The 20,732-nt window shown below is 46.3% G+C and overlaps 1 long non-coding RNA gene across 1 annotated transcript; it reads left to right on the top strand.

Annotated features, from left to right (window-relative positions):
* Nucleotides 1-12,250: 12,250 nt before the first annotated feature.
* LOC129640707 (uncharacterized) lies at nt 12,251-19,435 on the top strand. Its single transcript, XR_008708920.1, has 2 exons — nt 12,251-13,217; nt 18,510-19,435. It is a non-coding gene; the product is annotated as an uncharacterized LOC129640707 (long non-coding RNA).
* Nucleotides 19,436-20,732: the final 1,297 nt, after the last annotated feature.

Here is a 20,732-nt window from a genome sequence, read left to right as displayed (position 1 = left end):
GGATGACAGAGGATAAGATGGTTTGATGGCATCACTGACTCGATGGACATGAGTTTGAGCAAGCCCCTGGAGTTGGTGATGGACACGGAAGCCTGGCGTCCTGCAGGCCACGGGGTCCCAAAGAGTCAGACTCGACTGAGCAACTGAACTGAACTGAACTTACAATCGTTCCTCCAGGTGTTTTGGTTACCTGAGTTTCTATCCTGGTGCTAAACTAAGTGACGACAGTGTATTGAATAGCTAGGTCACTTCCAAATAAATGAAACTTCTTAAACATTCACGACTTGAAAGGACCTCCCTTTTACACAGAAACAAAAGAGATTTTTGACTCTGCATGAATAGTCACTGGCACCATCCGAACATATTAAATGTAAGAAAGCAATTTTTTTGTTTTGTTTTGTTTTGTTCTGTTCTTGCAGGAAGCGGGGTGGGTGCTATTATCACTGATAGGTATGCTCACCAATCTATCAAATGCCAAAATAAGAGTCAGTTCTTGGTTGCTGAAGGGAAATGTATGACTTGTTATTACAAGAATGTATGGAATGCAATCACACTTTAAGAAGGAAAACGAAGTAGTTCTGTCTTACAGGTGGCATTTTCAGGACGGGAGAAGCAAAGGAATGGGTACAGAATGGGATAAGGAGGTTGTAGGGAAAGTAGGCCCCCAGAAAAGAGTTTTGTGCCGAGCACAAGTTTTCTTGAGATGTTGAACTGCCTTTGCTAATGGAGTTTAAGTTTCTTTACCTCTTAAGTGATGTCTTCTAGGTTGACCTAGAACAGAAATCTTTTGTTAGCTTTGGCTAAGAGGAGAAGTATTGTTTCACGGTGACATATGTGATCCTACCTGACTGTTCTCATCCCCTTTGATATCTATGCACTGCTGCTGCTGCTGCTGCAGCTGCTAAGTGGTTCAGTTGAGGCCGACCCTGTGCCACGCCATAGATGGCAGCCCACCAGGCCCCACAGTCCCTGGGGTTCTCTAGGCAAGAACACTGGAGTGGGTTGCCATTTCCTCCTCCTATGCATGAAAGTGAAAAGTGAAAATGAAGTCGCTCAGTGGTGTCCGACTCTTAGCCACCCCATGGACTGCAGCCTACCAGGCTCCTCCGTCCTTGGGATTTTCCAGGAGTGGGGTGCCATTGCCTTCTCCCATATCTATGCACAAGCCTGCCTAAATCATTGACTTCTAGCCAACTTTGGGATGCCCATGACCACCCACCCTTACCAGGCAACAGAGAAGAGAAAAACACCACAGGAGGTTCTGATAAGGAACAAGGAACTAACAAGCTCCCACCTACCAGGAATCTGCAGAGGTCAACAAGAGGTCAGCAAGAGATGAGAGACTGCAGTCCAGAGGTCCTAGCTACTTCCATTTAGCAACAAACACCCAGCATAGTCAAAACGATTTCAATGTTAAAGAATAAATAAATAAATAAATAAAAGGACAGAAGTTCTTTGAACACATGTCTGAATTTAGGGGTGAGGCATTACATATGTGTCCCAGGATAATCTTAAAGTGTCAGAAAGTAAAGAAATTAAAGACAACTATCAAGCTGTCCAAACTGATAAAAATGAATGATTACACAGTTTTATCTGTATACATTAGCAGATAATAATCTGAAAAGGAATTTTAAAAAAATTCCCTTTCAATAATATCAACATGAATAAAACACTTTGCCATGGATGTAACGAGGATGACAAGACTGGCACACTGGAAATTATACACCCTGGCTGAAAACTATCCTGAATACATGGACAGATATTCCATAACGATGGAAAGACTTAAGATGGCAATACCATGGAATGCATCTTCAATCTGAAATGAAGATTTGATATGATTTGATCGCTCAGAGCTTTTGTGTCATCAAGTGTTATTAAAGTATTAAAGAGATAGAGAAAGCTGCTGACTTAGACTTGAGGCGGGGTGGGGGGGGTAGTAAGAGTACCCCCTGCTGGTCTTTAGCCAGATATTCTACAGGCACTAGCAGTCAGCTAAGGAAAGAAAGGAACTGTTTCAGGGAATGGCACCAGGCCCTTCCCCCACGACATGCATTGAGATAATATTGGCAGCAGGTGAGTCATCCCGGGCCAAAACTTGATTGACATGAATCTTGAAGAAAGGCAGTATTGCAGGCAAATATATCATTTCCTTAACATAGATAAGGAGAACAAGCTAGGAGGAAAACATGCTGTTTTGTTCAAATCGCTTCTGAGCCTTTTGGGGGAACCGACCTGAAGCCAGAGTCTAGCGGAAATACATAGGATATTTACATCGCTTAAGACAAACATTTTCTTAGGAAAAAATGCATTGCTTAGCTCAAGGTTTGTCTGCGAAATTCTTACACATCAGGAGATGGCTCCGAGCTGGGTTTCCACACACAAGAACATCCATGCAAAGGACAAGCCTGCACAGCCCATCTGCCCTGCTCCCGCACAGCCAGCAGCATTTCCAAGTGACCTCCTAAGGCCTTCCCCAAAATACAGGGGCACCTCTGGGTTTCCTGTTTCCCTCACTTCGAACACTTTTCTTAAAAAAAAAAAAAAATCCTGCACACTTCTTGATAGAATGCCACAGTGCAAGGAATACAGTCCTTCAATATTTAAACCTCCATTTGCAAAACACTTGGAGCTTGGTTTTGTTTTGTTTTGTTTTTTAATTACACCACCACATAATTTAAAGCTTTTACACGTTCTAATTATTCAGTTCCAAAACACCAAACTTTTATTGCACAGGGTCCTCATGAAAAGGCCCACGCAGCTGGACAGCCACAGATTCTGCCATGAAAGGGCAGCAAGGTGCTCTCCCCCCTTCTTTGCTGCCTGGGCGGCCACCAGGGTTTGAAATCCATGCACCCTACTAAGTTTCTAGGGTGCAATCCGTGGACCCTTCCCTTTCCCATCCCAGCAGGTGCTCAAGGGCCCGCTGGCTTACAAAGTGCCAGAAGCAGGGCTGGGCCAGCCGGCCAGAGTTCAGTGTTCTGTCCCTTGGACTTCCAGGGGACACTAGGCTGCTTGGAAGAACCGCGCAGACTCGGAGATTTTTCAGCAGAGGGGTGGAGCGGTAAAGGCCTTGACCCCAAAGGCAAGGCCTTTCTGCGACCGCCAGGTTGGGGAGCTCCGAGAATGTGCCAACAGAGGGCGGAATACTTGGTTCCCTGCTCCAAGCAGTCCCAGTTCCCTTACCTGTGGTCCGCAGCCCTCCACTGCACCCATGGGATGGCGATCCTTGGGGACCCAGGAGCGGACGAAATGGGCGTTCCCAGCCGCAGTTGCAACCCCCGAGAGCGCAACTGGGACCCCTCCCCATCCCCCCCCATGAGCCGACCCCCGCCCCGCGCCCTCAGGGTTAGCCCCGCCACTGCCGCGCTCCCGGCGCGTTCCCAGCCTCAGTGGCGACCCCCGGGAGCACAACTGGGACCGACCCCCACCCAAAGCCATCGGAATCTCGACCCGCGCAGCCCGGGTTTACCCAGTCCCGGGTGCACTCCCGGCGCGTTTGCAGCCTCAGTGTCCACCTCTGAGAGCACAACTGGGAAGCCCGCCCCCACCCCCGCCAGAAGCCGACCCCCGCCCCACGCCGCCCGCGTTCGCCCCGCCCCTGCACGGTCCAGGTACCTTCCCAGCTTCTAGCGTTCACGCCCAGGTAGGAGCAGGATGTAGGAGTATGGGAGATGTGTCTGGAGCCTGACAGCCTCAGCTCCGCTCTGGCCTGCCCTTTGGACCTAGGAGCCAGGCCAACTTGCAGAGGGCTTAGGGCCCCATTGTATGCAAACTACCAAGGCCTACCGCAAGGAGAGCTCTGTCCGAGGGAAGGGAAGCGCCCCAGGCTGCATTCCCAAGCTGTTGTTTAGCCGCCCAGACTCAGCGCTGCACAGGGGTAATCAGGCTCTCTGTGCCCGCAGCTTCACACACAGGTGTGTCTCCGTAGGAATCAAGAAAGATCCTGACAGAGTGAGGTTCATTAGAGCTATACTAAAGAGCAAAGGCTTGTCCATGTGGTCTTGCCTTCCCCTGTGCCTTTGGGTCTCCAGGCTCGGCCCCAGCTCCGTGGAAACAACCCCTGAGAAAATATCTTCAAGATCCACTTTTCCCAGTGTCTGGGAACCGGGGTTCATAGGAGGAGAGAAAAGCACGCCTCCATAGGGAACGAAAAGGCAGCCCACCTGCCTGTGTTTTGAAGCCTCTATTTGGAAGGAATGGGTTAGCTTCTCCTAAAGGAGACCTCCAGATCTGCTCAGAAGTCGGTAATTCCAGAGGCAGGGTACTGGTTCCTGACTGCCCTTTGCTAGCCTTGCAAAGATATTCCTAGATTCTAGAGTTATTTTCCATGAAGGAGCAGGCTTCGGGAATGTGTCAGACGGGACTGGCTCCTTATTGACCTCAGCTCAGCTATTGCCTTTCCATTCAAACTAGAACAAGGCCCTACTTTATGAAGGGTAAGGGTCTTCTTCTTTGCAAACTGCCAAGGGCTACAGCAATGAGACCTCTGTCAAGGTGAGGGAAGCCTAAGAGGATGGATTCTCAAGCAGGTGCTTTGCCACAAAGCATCAGCACCCCACGGAGAGAATCAAGCTCCCTGTGCACCAATGTTGGGAGTGTAGCTTCACACACAGAGTTGTCTCTATAGGAGCCAACAATGCTCCTGAGAGATTAGGTTCACTAAACCTCTCCTACAGAGCATAGACCTGTCCGTGTGGTTTTGCCTTCCCCTGTGAGTTGGGTCCTCAAGGTCTTCCACACCTCCGGGGAAACAGTCCCTGAGAAAAGATCTCCAGGAACCGCTTCGCCGAGGCTGGGAAATGCTGTTCACATGAAGTAAGGCAAGCGAATCTCCTGCAGAGTAAAAGAGGCCTTACAGTCCCTGGAGGAGCAGGCTGCCAGAATGTGTGAAACCTGACTGTTGCCTTACTGGCCTCAGCTCCACCATTGCCTGTTCATCCGAGCTAGCACCCAGGCCTACTTGGAAAAGCGTTTGGGTGCAGATTTCTACAAAGTGCCAAGGGCTACAGCAGTGAGAATTCTCTCAGTGGTAAGGGAGAGCATTTTATGGATTCTCAAGCTGTTTTCTGAATGACAGCGTCAAAATGAACAGAGAGAATCAGGCTCTCTCTGCCCCTATGTTAGGTACGCAGCTTCACACACAGAGGTGTCTCTGTAGGAGCCAAGAATACTCCTGAGAGATGGGGTTCACTAGAGGTCTGCTACAGAGCATAGACCTGTCCATGTGGTCTTGCCTTCCCCTGTGCCTTTGGGCCCCGGGCTCGGCCCCAGCTCCGTGGAAACAAACCCTGAGAAAATATCTTCAAGATACGCTTTTCCCAGAGGCTGGGAACTGGGGTTCATAAGAGGAGAGAAAAGCAAGCCTCCTTCGGGCACGAAAGGCAGCCAACCTGCCTGTGTTTTGAAGCCTCTATTTGGAAGGAATGGGTTAGCTTCTCCTAAAGGAGACCTCCAGATCTGCTCAGAAGTCGGTAATTCCAGAGGCAGGGTGCTGGTTCCTGACTGCCCTTTGCCAGCCTTGCAAAGACATTCCAACATTCTAGAGTTATATTCCATGAAGGAGCAGGCTTCGGGAATGTGTCAGAGGGGACTGGCTCCTTATTGGCCTCAGCTCAGCTATTGCCTTTCCATTCAAACTAGGACAAGGGCCTACTTTATGAAGGGTAAGGGTCTTCTTCTTTGAAACTGCCAAGGGCTACAGCAATGAGACCTCTGTCAAAGCGAGGGAAGCCTAAGAGGACGGATTCTCAAGCAGCTGCTTTACTACAAAGCATCAGCACCCCACGGAGAGAACCAAGATCCCTGTTCCCCAATGTTGGGAGTGTAGCTTCACACACAGAGTTGTCTCTATAGGAGCCAAGAATGTTCCTGAGAGATTAGGTTCACTAAACCTCTCCTACAGAGCATAGACCTGTCCATGTGGTTTTTCCTTCCCCTGTGAGTTGGGTCCCAGAGGTCCGCCACACCTCCGGGGAAACTGTCCCTGAGAAAAGATCTCCAGGAACCGCTTCGCTGAGGCTGGGAAACGCTGTTCACAGGAAGTAAGGCAAGCGAATCTCCTGCAAAGAAAAAGAGGCCTTACTGTCCCTGGAGGAGCAGGCTGCCAGAGTGTGTGAAACCTGACTGTTGCCTTACTGGCCTCAGTTCCACCATTGCCTGTTCCTCCGAACTAGGACCCAGGCCTATTTGGAGAAGCGTTTGGCTGCGGATTTCTACAAAGTGCCAAGGGCTACAGCAGTGAGAATTCTCTCAGCGGTAAGGGAGAGCATTTTATGGATTCTCAAGCTGTTTTCTGAACGACAGGGTCAAAATGAACTGAGAGAATCAGGCTCTCTGTGCCCCTATGTTAGGTACGCAGCTTCACACACAGAAGTGTCTCTATAGGAGCCAAGAATGTTCCTGAGAGATGAGGTTCACTAGAAGTCTGCTACAGAGCATAGACCTGTCCATATGGTTTTGCCTTGCCCTGTGAGTTGGGTCCCCGAGGTCCGCCCCAGCTCAGGGGAAGGAGTCCCTGAGAAAAGATCTCCAGGGACCGCTATTCCCCCAGGCTGGCAAACGCAGTTCACAGGAGGTAACACAAGCGAGCCTCCTGCAAGGCAAAACAGGCCTTAGTCTCCCTGGACGATCAGGCTGCCAGAGTGTGTGAGACCTGACTGGTGCCTTACTGGCCTCAGCTCCGCCATTGCGTGTTTCTCCGAACTAGGACCCAGGCCTACTAGGAGAAGGGTTTGGGTATGGATTTCTAAATACTGCCAAGGGGTATAGCAATGAGAACTGTGTCACGGGTAAGGAAGAGCATTGTATGGATTTTCAAGCTGTTGTTTGAACGACAGCTTCAAAGCTTCACAGAGAGAATCAGACTCTGTGTCTCCATGTTCGGTACACAGCTTCACAGACAGGGGTGTCTCCATAGGAAACAAGAACGTTCCTGACAGAGTGAGGTTCACTAGAGCTCTCCTAGAGAGCAAAGACTTGTCCATGTGGTTTTTCTTGCCCTGTGCGTTTGGGGCTCCAGGCTCGGCCCCAGCTCCGTGGAAACAACCCCTGAGAAAAGATCTTCAAGATCCGCTTTTCCCAGAGGCTGGGATGTGGGGTTCATAGGAGGCGGGAAAAGCAGGCCTCCTTCAGAGAGCAAGAGGCAGCCAAGCGGCCTGCGTTTGGAAGCCTCTATTTGGAAGAATGGGTTAGCTTCCCCTAAGGGAGACCTCCAGATCTGTTCAGAAGTCGGTAATTCCAGAGGCAGGGTGCAGGCTCCTGACTGCCCTTTGCCAGCCTTGCAGAGACATTCCTAGATTCCAGCGTTATTTTCCATGAAGGAGCAGGCTTCGGGAATATGTCAGACTTGACTGGCGCCTTATTGGCCTCAGCTCAGCTCTTGCCTTTCCTTTCAAACTAGGACAAGGGCCCACTTTATGAAAGGTAAGGGTCCTCTTCTTTCCAAACTGCCAAGGGCTACAGCAATGAGACCTCTGTCAAGGCCAGGGAAGCGTAAGCTGATGGATTCTCAAGCAGGTGCTTTGCCACAAAGCATCAGCACCCCACGGAAAGAATCTGGCTCCCTTTGCCCCTACGTTGCGTGTGTAGCTACACGCACAGAGGTGTCTCGATAGGAGCCAAGAATGTTCCTGAGAGAGGAGGTTCACTGTTGGGGGCCAGAGTGAGGCACTCCGCCCATGGCAAAGGTCATGAGGAAGGAGGCTCGACATACGCAAAGGCGGGATCGAGCCTCAGGAGTCCCCCTGGAAATCCTCGAGCATCTACCCCCATAACCAGAGCCTGCCTACCTTACTACTTTGTGCTCTCACCTACACCTCTGACTTTACGGGGGGCTGTCCCCCACCACCTCTTTCGGAGAAGGAGTTAACCTAGAGCTCCAGTTGATAAAAACCCCTGGGTGTGACAAGAGTGTTTTAACCTACAAACTCCTCTGAAGGTTCCCTAGCCTGCCTGACAGGCTTGTCCGGCCACATGTGATTGCTCACAGCCTCCCAACCATGAGAGGCACGAGATGCTTTAAACCTTCTAAAAACAGGTTCCTTAGAAAAGTTAGAAAAGTATTAGTATAAGTATAATGGGCTGATTAGAAATCATATTGGTGAAGGGTTTTTCATTTGTTGAGCTGATGTTTACTGCTAAGTCTCCACATCCCCTGCCCTTATACACATTAATGAATATATAGAAGAAATAAGTATTAACCTTTGATATAAATCACGTTAGACCTTAGGCTAAGTAAATTCTTTCCTTAACTAAAACCCACTACACCCTCACCCTATAGGAATGTAACTTTATTTGGGTGGCGTCTGTTTTAAGAATAATCACCCCTGGAGAAATAAGTGTCCTGGTTGACTGACCGCTGTCACAAGGAGAGGGTCGTAAATTGTCAGCAGGCCCCCCGGCCAGAAGATGATGTAACACCCCTAAGACCTCTGTATACTTTGGTATGAAGCACCTGACTTTGATAAAAGTCAGGACTGCTGACCCCACGTGACTTTTGCATAACATCTCAGTGTATAAAAGTAGACCATGGAAAATAAAGAATTGGGATCAGTTTCTCGAAATACTGGTCTCCCCATGTCTCTCTCTCTCTCTCACTCTGGTTGAGTCTCCATCTGGAGCACGGAACCCACCAAGCTTACTAATTTTGCCTGGGCTTCTAAGATCCGACCGGGGAGGCCTCAGTGTCTCCTCTCCTTCGGGAGAACGGAAGGACGCCTGCAGCCTACGTAAGTGGTGCAAGCTTCTTGTCTTGAAGTTTTATTGGTCCCCCGCGTAAACCAAGCTACTCAGCCTCTTTTCTCCACTGAATTTTCCTACTGAGCTATCCTCATTTTATTACTCTTTATATCCTTAATTAACGTTTAATTAAGCAGTTGTTCCCTGACCCTCGCCTACGCCGTCTCTGCTTCGAATACCCTGGATCAGCTGGGGCTGGACCCCGGCAGTTCACTAGAGATCTCCTACAGAGCATAGACCTGTCCATTTGGTTTTGCCTTCCCCTGTGAGTTGGGTCCCCGAGGTCCGCCCCAACTCCGGGGAAACAGCCCCTGAGAAAAGATCTCCAGGAACTGCTTTCCGCCCAGGCTGGGAAACGCTGTTCACAGGAAGTAAGGCAAGCGAGCCTCCTGAAGGGAAATAGAGGCCTTACTGTCCCTGGAGGAGCAGGCTGCCAGAGTGTGTGACACCTGACTGGTGCCTTACTGGCCTCAGCTCCGCTATTGCATGTTCATCTGAACTTGAACCCAGGCCTACTTGCAGAAGTGTTTGTGTGCCGATTTCCAGAAACTGCGAAGGGCTACAGCAATGATAACTCTCTCAGTGGTAAGGGAGAGCATTGTGTGGATTCTCAATTTGTTGTTTGAACGACAGCGTTAAAGCTGCACAGAGAGAATCAGGTCTCTGTGTCTCTATGTTGGCTATGCAGCTTCCCACACAGAGATGTCCCCGTTGGAGCCAAGAACATTCCCCATAGACTGAGGTTCACTAGAGCACTCCTAGAGAGCAAAGACTTATCCATGCGGTTTTCCCTTCCCCTGTGCGTGTGGGTCTCTGGGATCAGCCCCTGCTCCTTGGAAACAGCCTCTGAGAAAAGATCTCCAAGAACCTCTTATCCCCCAGGCTGGGAAGTGGAGTTCACAGGAGGTGGGATAAGCAAGCTTCCTTCGGCAAGAAGAGACAGCCAACCGGCCTGTGTTTGGAAGCCTATATTTGCAAGGAATGGGTTAGTTTCTCTTGACCGAGACCGCCAGATGTGCTGAGAAGATAGAAATTCCAGAGGCAGGGTCGAGGTTCCTGACTGCCCTGTGCCAGCCTTGCAAAGACATTCCCAGATTCTAACGTTATTTTCCATGAAGGAGCAGGCATCGGGAATATGTCAGACTTGACTGGCGCCTTACTGGCCTCAGCTCAGCTACTGCCTTTCCATTCAAACAAGGACAAGGGCCTACTTGGTGAAGGGTAAGGGTCTGCTTCTTTCCAAACTGCCAAGGACTACAGCAATGAGACCTCTGTCAAGGTGAGGGAAGCCTATGCGGATGGATTCTTAGCAGGTGCTTTGCCACAAAGCATCAGCACCCACGGAGAGAATCAGACTCCCTTTGCCACTATGTTGGGTGTGTAGCTTCATGCACAGAGGTGTCTCTGTAGAAGCCAAGAATGTTCCTGAGAGATGAGGTTCACTAGAGCTCTCCTACAGAGCATAGACCTGTCCATGTGGTTTTTTCTTCCCTTGTGAGTTGGGCCCCCGAGGTCCGACCCAGCTCCAGGGAAACAGCCCCTGAGAAAAAATCTCCAGGAACAGCTTTGCGCCCAGGCTGGGAAATACAGTTCACAGGAGGCAAGGCAAGCGAGCCTCCTACAGGGAAAAAGAGGCCTTACTGCTCCTGGACGATCAGGCTGCAAGAGTGTGTGAGACCTCACTTGTGCCTTACTGGCCTCAGCTCCGCCGTTGCCTGTTGTTCCGAGCTAGGACCCAGGCCTACTTGGAGAAGGGTTAGGGTGCGGATTTCTACAAACTGTCAAGGACGACAGCAATGAGAATTCTCTTAGCAGTAAGGGAGAGCATTGTATGGATTCTCAAGCTGTTGTTTGAATGACAGCTTCAAAGCTACACAGAGAGAATCAGGCTCTCTGTTCCCCTATTTTGGCTGTGCAGCTTCACACACAGAATTTGACTCTGTTGGAGCCAGAAATATTCCTGAAAGACTTAGGCTCACCAAAGCTGTCCTCCAGAGCAAAGACATTGGATGTGGTTTTGCCTTCCCTTGTCAGTATGGGTCCCCTAGCTTGGCCCCAGCTCCGGGGATACAGCCTCTGAAAAAAATCTTCCAAGAAGCGATTTTCCTCCAGGCTGTTAAGCGGAATTCGCAGTTTGCAAGTTAAGGAAGCCTGCTTCGTGGAAGAGCAAGCAGCCAACTGGCCCTGTGTTAGGAAGCCTGTATTTGAAAGGAATGGGTTAGCTTCTACAGCGGGAGAACGTCAGATCCGCTCAGGGGACTGAAATACTAGAGTCAGGGTCGAGGTTCTCCCTTGTCCTTTGCGCACCTTGCAAAGACATTCCTAGCTTCTAGCGTTAGTGTCCCTGTAGTAGCAGGCTGCAGGAGCGTGTGATAAATGACTGCCGCGTTCCTGTCCTCAGCTCCGCTATTGACTTTCTATTCGAACTAGAACCCAGGCCTACTTTGAGAGGGGTTAGGGTCCAGTGTTTTCAAACTGCCAAGGGCTACGGCAATGCGAGCTCTGTCAGAGGTAAGAAAAGAGCAATTGGTTGGATTCTTCAGCTGCTGCGTGGCTGCACAGCTTCCGCGCCGCATGGAGAGCATGAGGCTCCTTGTGGCCCTATTTTGGGTATGCAGCAACATGCACACAGAATGTCTGTGTTCACTTATGTACAGGCTTATGAACACTAGAGCTCTCCTACAGAGCAAAGACCACTCAGTTGGCTCCAAGAGATACCTGTCGGGACTCGAGAAGAGAGTGGAGTCCTTTGCTTCCCCTCGAGATGAGGCCTGACTCCCCGGGTGAGTATGGAATGCAACCCCAAATCCCTGTCGCCTATGGAGAGGAACATTAAGTCCTGGATACAAGCCTAGATGAAGTCTAGTTTGCCCTTCAGTGAATGGAGCCCAATCCACAGCTCTCCCTGGCAACTCGAATGGAAGATTAGACTTCCTGGGCCAACACAAGAGGAAGCCTGAATTCCCCGTCGTAACTCGAGAATCCCACCGCAACTCGAGAAAAACCACGTGCTTCCCTCGTCATCGCAAGATGAGGCCCTTTGTCCGCTACAGCATCTCAAGAGAAGTCCCACGTTCCATCCTGAAGTGCGAAACGGTACTTGGCACCCTTGATGCGACCCCAAAAGTTCCGCGACATACCAGACTCACTCAAGGGTGTTGGGGGCCGGCATGAGGCACTCCGCCCATGGCAAAGGTCATGAGGAAGGAGGCTCGGCATACGCAAAGGCGGGATCGAGCCTCAGGAGTCCCCCTGGAAATCCTCGAGCATCTACCCCCATCACCAGAGCCTGCCTACCTTACTACTTTGTGCTCTCACCTACACCTCTGACTTTATGGGGGGCTGTCCCCCACCACCTCTTTCGGAGAAGGAGTTAACCTAGAGCTCCAGTTGATAAAAACCCCTGGGTGTGACAAGAGTGTTTTAACCTACAAACTCCTCTGATGGTTCTCTAGCCTGCCTGACAGGCTTGTCCGGCCACATGTGATTGCTCACAGCCTCCCAACCATGAGAGGCACGAGATGCTTTAAACCTTCTAAAAACAGGTTCCTTAGAAAAGTTAGAAAATTATTAGTATAAGTATAATGGGCTGATTAGAAATCATATTGGTGAAGGGTTTTTCATTTGTTGAGCCAATGTTTACTGCTAAGTCTCCACATCCCCTGCCCTTATACACATTAATGAATATATAGAAGACATAAGTATTAACCTTTGATATTAATCACGTTAGACCTTAGGCTAAGTAAATTCTTTCCTTAACTAAAACCCACTACACCCTCACCCTATAGGAATGTAACTTTATTTGGGTGGCGTCTGTTTTAAGAATAATCACCCCTGGAGAAATAAGTGTCCTGGTTGACTGACCGCTGTCACAAGGAGAGGGTCGTAAATTGTCAGCAGGCCCCCTGGCCAGAAGATGATGTAACACCCCTAAGACCTCTGTATACATTTGTATGAAGCACCTGACTTTGATAAAAGTCAGGACTGCTGACCCCGCGTGACTTTTGCATAACACCTCAGTGTATAAAAGTAGACCATGGAAAATAAAGAATTGGGATCAGTTCCTCGAAAGACTGGTCTCCCCATGTCTCTCTCTCTCTCTCACTCTGGTTGAGTCTCCATCTGGAGCGCGGAACCCACCATGCTTACTAATTATGCCTGGGCTTCTAAGATCCGACCGGGGAGGCCTCAGTGTCTCCTCTCCTTCGGGAGAACGGAAGGACGCCTGCGGCCTACGTAAGTGGTGCAAGCTTCTTGTCTTGAAGTTTTATTGGTCCCCCGCGTAAACCAAGCTACTCAGCCTCTTTTCTCCACTGAATTTTCCTACTGAGCTATCCTTATTCCATTACTCTTTATATCCTTAATTAACGTTTAATTAAGCAGTTGTTCCCCGACCCTCGCCTAGCCGTCTCTCCTTCGAATACCCTGGATCAGCTGGGGCTGGACCCCGGCAGGTGGCGCCCGAGACAGGATATTCCAAGGTAAGCTCCCTGCAATTAGGGTCATCAGCTCTATTGCTCCCCCATTCTCGGAACAACTGGGTCATCAGCTCTCTTGTTCCCCCACGGAGCAGTTTGGGTCATCAGCTCTACTGCTCCTCCCTCGGAACAGTTTGGGTCATCAGCCTTCTGTTCCCCCCCCCGGGACAATCTGGGTCATCAGCCCAATTGTTCTTCCAGTTCGGGACGGCTAGGACCCCACTCAAGGGTGCCGGGGACCCCCCTGTAGGATAGACAGGGCGAGAGGAGTGGGAAGTGTTGAAAGTGCTGAAGAGTTAGAGAGAAAAAACGGTTTCTAAAAAGGCTGACAAGAAAGGCCTGATCTTTTGATAGCTAAAAGCAAAATTGTCTATTATACTTAACTTTCTGACATGGTTAACACTGAAACTAAGAATGGCAACTCTTTATACAAGTAATCTTGAAACTTAAAGAGGGTACTGTTAATTTAGATACTTGGGTGAAGGTAAAAAAAAAAAACAACTAAAAACTTATCCTATAAATATGATTAAAAATGTTCTGGACCCTCGTCATGAGGCTGTGGGATAACCTATGGGAGAGGCTATCGCGGTGGATGATAGTGGGTCTCCACCTTCTGTGCAGATCATATTTTCTGCCATTGATGAGGAAAAGGAGGGAGACTGTGCTCTACCTCCCGAGGAGTGAGAGAGCTTACAGGACGCTGCGGCCGGGCGCCCTGGTGAGCCCCCTCTCCCTCTACACAAACCTTTAAAAATTTATCCAACAATTTCTGATTTAAGGCGACTACTCCACCTCCGCTTGCACCTCCCAGGGCCTAAGAATTCCCCAGTTTACATCCAAAGCCTCCCAGAGCATTGCCTAAGGTTGAACAAGATTAAAAGTTTTCTTTTAAACAAAGGAGCTTTTAAAGAATACACAATATACAGAGCCTGCTCCTTGCAAAAAACCCCCTCAGGGGGGCCTCACCCAAGCAAAAAAAAAAAAAAAGAGAAAAAGAAAAAAGTGAAAAAGAAAAAAGGAAAGAAAACAGAGAAAGATCTAAAGATAAAAAAAGAACTAAAGAGTGAAAAGGAGAGAGGAACGGAGAAATAAGGAATCAGGGAATGCAGCAAGATAGAAAAAGGAAAAAAGGAAGTTAGAAAAAGAGATACAGAGAGAAAGAGAGGGGGAGAGAGAGAAATAAAGTAAGAAGGAAAAAGGGGGAATGAAAGAGGGAAACAGGAAGGAAATGATAGAAAGTAAAAGAGAAGAGAAGAGGAAGGAAAAAAGATAGAGTGAGGGAAAGAAAACTTGAGAAAGATTTAGAGAAGAAGGAAAAAAAAAAAATCAGCAGAGGAGAGAGGAGAGGACTTAGAGGACACTGTGGCCTGACGCCCTGGCGAGCTACCTCCCCCTCTGCGCAAACTTTAAAAAAAAACTTATCCACCACTTTCTGATTTGGGGCGATAGCCGCCGCCTCCGTTTGCGCCTTCCAGGGCCCAAGAGTTCCCCACTTTGCCCCCAAAGCCTCTCAAAGTGTTGCCTAAGCCTGAAAAAGATAAAAAGTTTTTTAAACAGTGGAGCTTTTAAAACAGACTGCATGCACAATATGCAAAGGTGCTCCTTGGAGAAAACCCCCTCAGGGGGGTCTCACCCAGGCTAAGAGAAAAGCAGAAAGGTAAGGGGATTTAGCAACAATATTAACCCTTGACAAGCCGGTTACTCCAATTCCAATGGGAGTGGCTGGCCCCCTACCTGAGGGCATTGTAGGACTTGTGCTAGGGCGTAGCTCGCTTTCTTTTCAAAAAATTTCGGTGGTGCACGGTGTAGTAGATTCTGATTATATTGAGAAATTAAAATTTTGACCCCACCGCCTACTAAAACTGTGCAAATTAATAAAGGTCAAACAGTAACACAGCTTTTGCTTTTACCTTAGTATCAGACAGGAAAAAACTTGACTTCTCAGGGTAGGAGCCACAGAGTATTTGGATTTAGTGATCTAGCTTTTTGGGTGCAGGAAATTACAGCTCCAAGGCCTTTAAAAGATCTTTTAATTCAAGAAAATAAAATGTCAGGGCTATTAGACACAAGAACAGACATCTCTTAACATTGCTGGAAAAAACTGGCCCAGTTCCTGGCCCACGTATACTACTGAAAATGAGTTGGTGAGATTAGAGAAAGTGGTATGCAGGGTGGGAATGCTGTAGAAAAAAGGGTGAGGGAGAGTTTAAAACCTTGAGGAGTAGTGAGTTCCCCATTGCTGGAAGTATTCAAGCAAAGATTAGATGGTTGCTTGTCATATAAAAAGCTATTGACCAGATTTAGTTTACAAAACGATAATTGGAGAAGCTTATAAAGATGTTGTACAACACCTCTTTACTTGCTTCTCATATTTAAGTCTGCCAAAAGTTTTAAAAACTGCCCCTTTGAAGCGGAGAGATTGTTTACTAACTTTAAATGATTTCCAAAAATTATTAGGGGACATTAATTGGATACGCCCACATTTAAAACTGACTACTGCAGATTTAAAGCCTTTGTTTGATTACTTAAAAAGCGATCCTAATTCCAGTTCTAAGAAAAAGTTGACTAACGAGACAGAGACAGCTCTTGTTAAAGTAGATGAGACTTTAAATGATCAGTTAATTAGGATTAATAATACCAAAAGATGAGATTAAATTATTCTTGCCACAAAACATACACCTACAGGGTGCTTGTGACAAAAAGGCCTGTTGGTTCCATCTACCAGTGACCCCAAGAAAAATAGTTTTATCTTATCCCAGCTTGGTGGCACAATTAATTATAAAAGGAGGAAAAAAGAAGTGTGGAACTTTTTACAAAAAGAAGTAACAAATATAGTAATTCCATTCAATAAGGATCAACTGCAAGTCTTTTACAAAATAGTGATGATTGGCAAGTTGCCCTGATAGATTTCAGGGGTCAAATTTTGTTTCATTTGCCCTCAAGCCCCCATAGTAGTTAAAAGTTCAAAAATGTTAGATTGGCAGTTTAAAGATACCTGTGAAACTTTCCAACCCTATGTAGTTCCTATGCTCTCCTTTACCCTATGGGAGAGGGACGTGCTGTCTCAAATAGGAAATACTCAGAGAAGGGTTTTCTCAATTTCTTAGTTATCAACAGGCGGGTACAATTAACAATACTATATATATTATTATTATAAATACATAATATAAATATATTTGCCTAATTGCAGTTTGCCTAATTAGATATGGGTATACATAATTCTATTTATAGATCTATACTTAACTAATTTGTATATAAATTAAAATGTATACTATATATGCATATTATATATATACTGTATAATTAAATGTATATTGCAGTAATATAATGTGTGTGTGGCTGATATTAATTGGTATGGATTGATGCTGTGATGATATATGTTCTATATACTGTATAATTATATTATATATGTGTGACATATATTATTGCAGTACATTGGTTTGTGTTGGTATTAGCTGTGTACGTATTGTATTGCTTTAATATATATTAATTAATAATTATAAAGATTAATTCAAGTATATTGATTTATATATATTAGATGTCAATAAGTTTATACTTGTTGCCATATATAAATACATATATAAATACATTTTGCATTTAGGCATATCTATATACCAAAATGAGATAAGGAGTTTATACATTTGTTATTTAAATTTATACAGAGACCTAAACTAAACATTAGACCTAAATTAACATATCCCTAAATTTATGTTGTTAAAATGTAAATTTTAAAAATTTAAAAAATTAAATTGACAACTGCTTGACAATTCTTTTACCATAAAACCCCCATAGGTGTAATTGGGGTAGCCAGACAAAAAATTGGTTTTATGGCAAAACGGCCCCCCTAGAGTGGGTCCATCTTCCCGCTCAAACTAAAAAAGTAGTGGCTTCTTATCCAGGATTGATAGCTACTTTGATATTAAAAGAAAAAAGCGGAACATTAAATTATTTGGTAAAGAGACATCAGAAATTGTAATTCCATATAATAAGAAACAACTTGATGCTCTTCTAATGTTTGAAAATTGGCAGATTGCTATAGGAAACTATTTTGGTCAAATTTTTGCATCATTTACCTTCACATGTTTTGTTGAATTTTATATCCAGACATCCAGTTATTTTTCCTGTCAGATGTAAACAATCTCCTATTCCAAATGCCCAGATAGTTTTTACTGATGGGTCAGCAAATGGTAAAGCCTCCATAGTCACTAAAAATCACCAAAAGGTTTTAGAAACATGGGAAACTTCAGGTCAAAGAGCTGAAATAACAGCAGTCATAGAGGCTTTTGCTATGTTTGCAGATGAGGAATTTAATCTTTACTCTGATTCTCAGTATATTGTCAGGTTGTTTCCACACATTGAAACAGCAGTTTTGCCTGAAAATAAAACTACCATATTTCATTTGTTAAGTAATTTACAGCAACAAATTTAGAAAAGAAAGAAAATATTTTTTATTGGACACATTTGGGCTCATTCCGGTTTGCCCGGCCCTTTAAATGCCTTTAATGATTTGGCTGACTTGTTAACCAGAAATACAGTGGCTACTGTGATTGAGGAGGCCAGAGCCTCTCACTCACTTCATCATCAATATGCTACTGCTTTAAGATATCAATTCCAAATTCCCAGAGAAACTGCTAGGGAGATTGTGCGCTCTTGCTTACACTGCCCCACTGTTTATAATAGTTTACCTATGGGAGTTAATCCTTGCGGTCTCAAACCTAACGTACTCTGGCAAATGGATGTTAACTCATGTCTCTTCATTTGGAAAACTGTCCTTTGTTCATGTAACTGTAGATACCTTTTCTCACGTTATTATTGCAACTGCTCGTACAGGGGAAGTAGTTAAAGATGTGATACAACATCTCTTTACTTGTTTTTCATATTTGGGCCTGCCAAAAGCTCTAAAAAACTGACAACGCTCCTGCTTACACTTCTAAGTCTTTTCAGGAATTTTGTATAAAGTTTCAAATTAAACATAATACTGTCATCCCTTATAATCCCCAGGGACAGGCCATTGTTGAAAGAGCGCATCAAACATTAAAAATCCAAATTCAAAAACTAAAAGAAGGGGAGTTTAAGTATAGCTCTTCCCATCAAATCTCCCCATCAAACATGCTCTTTTCGTAATAAATATTCTAAATACTAATCTGGCTGGAACTACTGCAATGCTTCGTCATTGGTGCCTAGAGCAATTAAATGCAAAACCATTATTCAAATGGAAGGACCTCTTCTCAGGACAATGGGAGGGTCCTGACCCATTATTAACTAGCGGTCGAGGATGTGCTTGTATTTTTCCAGAGGACGCAGATTCACCAATTTGGGTTCCAGACAGGCCAGGTTCGAGGCACGCGCTTGCTCGCCCCGCCCACCAGGCAGCTCTCGCCTCCGCACTTCCAGCCTCGCCCTGCACCCTCCTCGCTGCACCCCACGACCTAGAGCAAAGAAGTTTGTGCAGCAAGTGAGGGCCAGAGAGGAGAGCGCACCCGCAAAGTGCCATCCAGACCAGCGCGGCGCCCGCCAGCAGGGGAGACAAGATAAACATCGAGATCCCAGCGAGACTGACAGGGCTGCTGCAGCGTGAACTCCAACCAAAAAATAATTCTACTTATTCTGTTTTAGCTTGTCTACCCTCGCCTTATGTTTTCCTTTTTACTAATGACTCCAACAAACTTAATGTATTCATGAATTATTCAGGTGGACCTAACGTGGTAACTTGTGAACAATGTATGCTTTCATCTTGTTTAAACCCTCAATGTAATGTTTGCTCCTTTGTGGTGTTACAATGCCCATCCTATCTTATGGTGCCTATATAATAGCTATGGTCTTGCCGTGTTACAGCAACTACAGGATTTAATGCGATCGCGACGGTTTGTGGGCCTACTTATTTTAGGAATATCAGCTTTAATAGCAGCAATTAGTTCTGTTACTGCGGCAGCAATATCATTGACTCAACAAGTGCATACTGCCCAATATGTTGATACTATGTCTAAAAATGTCTCTTTAACTCTAGCAACTCAGGAAGCTATAGATAGGAAATTAGAGATGAGAGTAGACGCCTTAGAAGAAGCAATTATGCATATTGGGACTGAGTTACAGGCTTTAAAGGTGAAGATGGCTTTGACATGCCACACTGATTACAGGTGGATATGCGTGACATCTTTGAAGGTAAACGAGACAGATTATGAATGGGAAAAGATTAAAAATCATATCTCAGGTGTTTGGAATAGTTCTGATATTGGCCTGGACTTAGGGAAACTTCATAATCAAATACAGACCTTGGAACACTCTCGACTGGATTTTACCACCGCTGGAGCAGCTAATGACTTTTTTCACACCTTCTCTAACTTAATTTCTGGAAAAAACATTCTGTCTAATCTTCTCATAATCATTCTTCCTTGTATTGTCAGGATTCTTCGGCAGAACATTCAGAAGCTCGCGACTGAGCTGCATCTGGCTGTTTTAAGAAATAAAAAAGGGGGAGATGTTGGGGGCCGGCATGAGGCACTCCGCCCATGGCAAAGGTCATGAGGAAGGAGGCTCGGCATACGCAAAGGCGGGATCGAGCCTCAGGAGTCCCCCTGGAAATCCTCGAGCATCTACCCCCATAACCAGAGCCTGCCTACTTTACTACTTTGTGCTCTCACCTACACCTCTGACTTTACGGGGGGCTGTCCCCCACCACCTCTTTCGGAGAAGGAGTTAACTTAAAGCTCCAGTTGATAAAAACCCCTGGGCGTGACAAGAGTGTTTTAACCTACAAACTCCTCTGAAGTTTCTCTAGCCTGCCTGACAGGCTTGTCCGGCCACATGTGATTGCTCACAGCCTCCCAACCATGAGAGGCACGAGATGCTTTAAACCTTCTAAAAACAGGTTCCTTAGAAAAGTTAGAAAATTATTAGTATAAGTATAATGGGCTGATTAGAAATCGTATTGGTGAAGGGTTTTTCATTTGTTGAGCCAAAGTTTACTGCTAAGTCTCCACATCCCCTGCCCTTATACACATTAATGAATATATAGAAGACATAAGTATTAACCTTTGATATAAATCACGTTAGACCTTAGGCTAAGTAAATTCTTTCCTTAACTAAAACCCACTACACCCTCACCCTATAGGAATGTAACTTTATTTGGGTGGCGTCTGTTTTAAGAATAATCACCCCTGGAGAAATAAGTGTCCTGGTTGACTGACCGCTGTCACAAGGAGAGGGTCGTAAATTGTCAGCAGGCCCCCTGGCCAGAAGATGATGTAACACCCCTAAGACCTCTGTATACATTTGTATGAAGCACCTGACTTTGATAAAAGTCAGGACTGCTGACCCCGCGTGACTTTTGCATAACACCTCAGTGTATAAAAGTAGACCATGGAAAATAAAGAATTGGGATCAGTTCCTCGAAAGACTGGTCTCCCCATGTCTCTCTCTCTCTCACACTCTGGTTGAGTCTCCATCTGGAGCGCGGAACCCACCATGCTTACTAATTATGCCTGGGCTTCTAAGATCCGACCGGGGAGGCCTCAGTGT

Source organism: Bubalus kerabau, unplaced genomic scaffold (genome assembly GCF_029407905.1).
Source record: "Bubalus kerabau isolate K-KA32 ecotype Philippines breed swamp buffalo unplaced genomic scaffold, PCC_UOA_SB_1v2 scaffold_36, whole genome shotgun sequence".
Taxonomy (NCBI): domain Eukaryota; kingdom Metazoa; phylum Chordata; class Mammalia; order Artiodactyla; family Bovidae; genus Bubalus; species Bubalus kerabau.
Note: the sequence above shows the minus strand (reverse complement) of the source record. Positions and strands in the feature narration are given on the sequence as shown.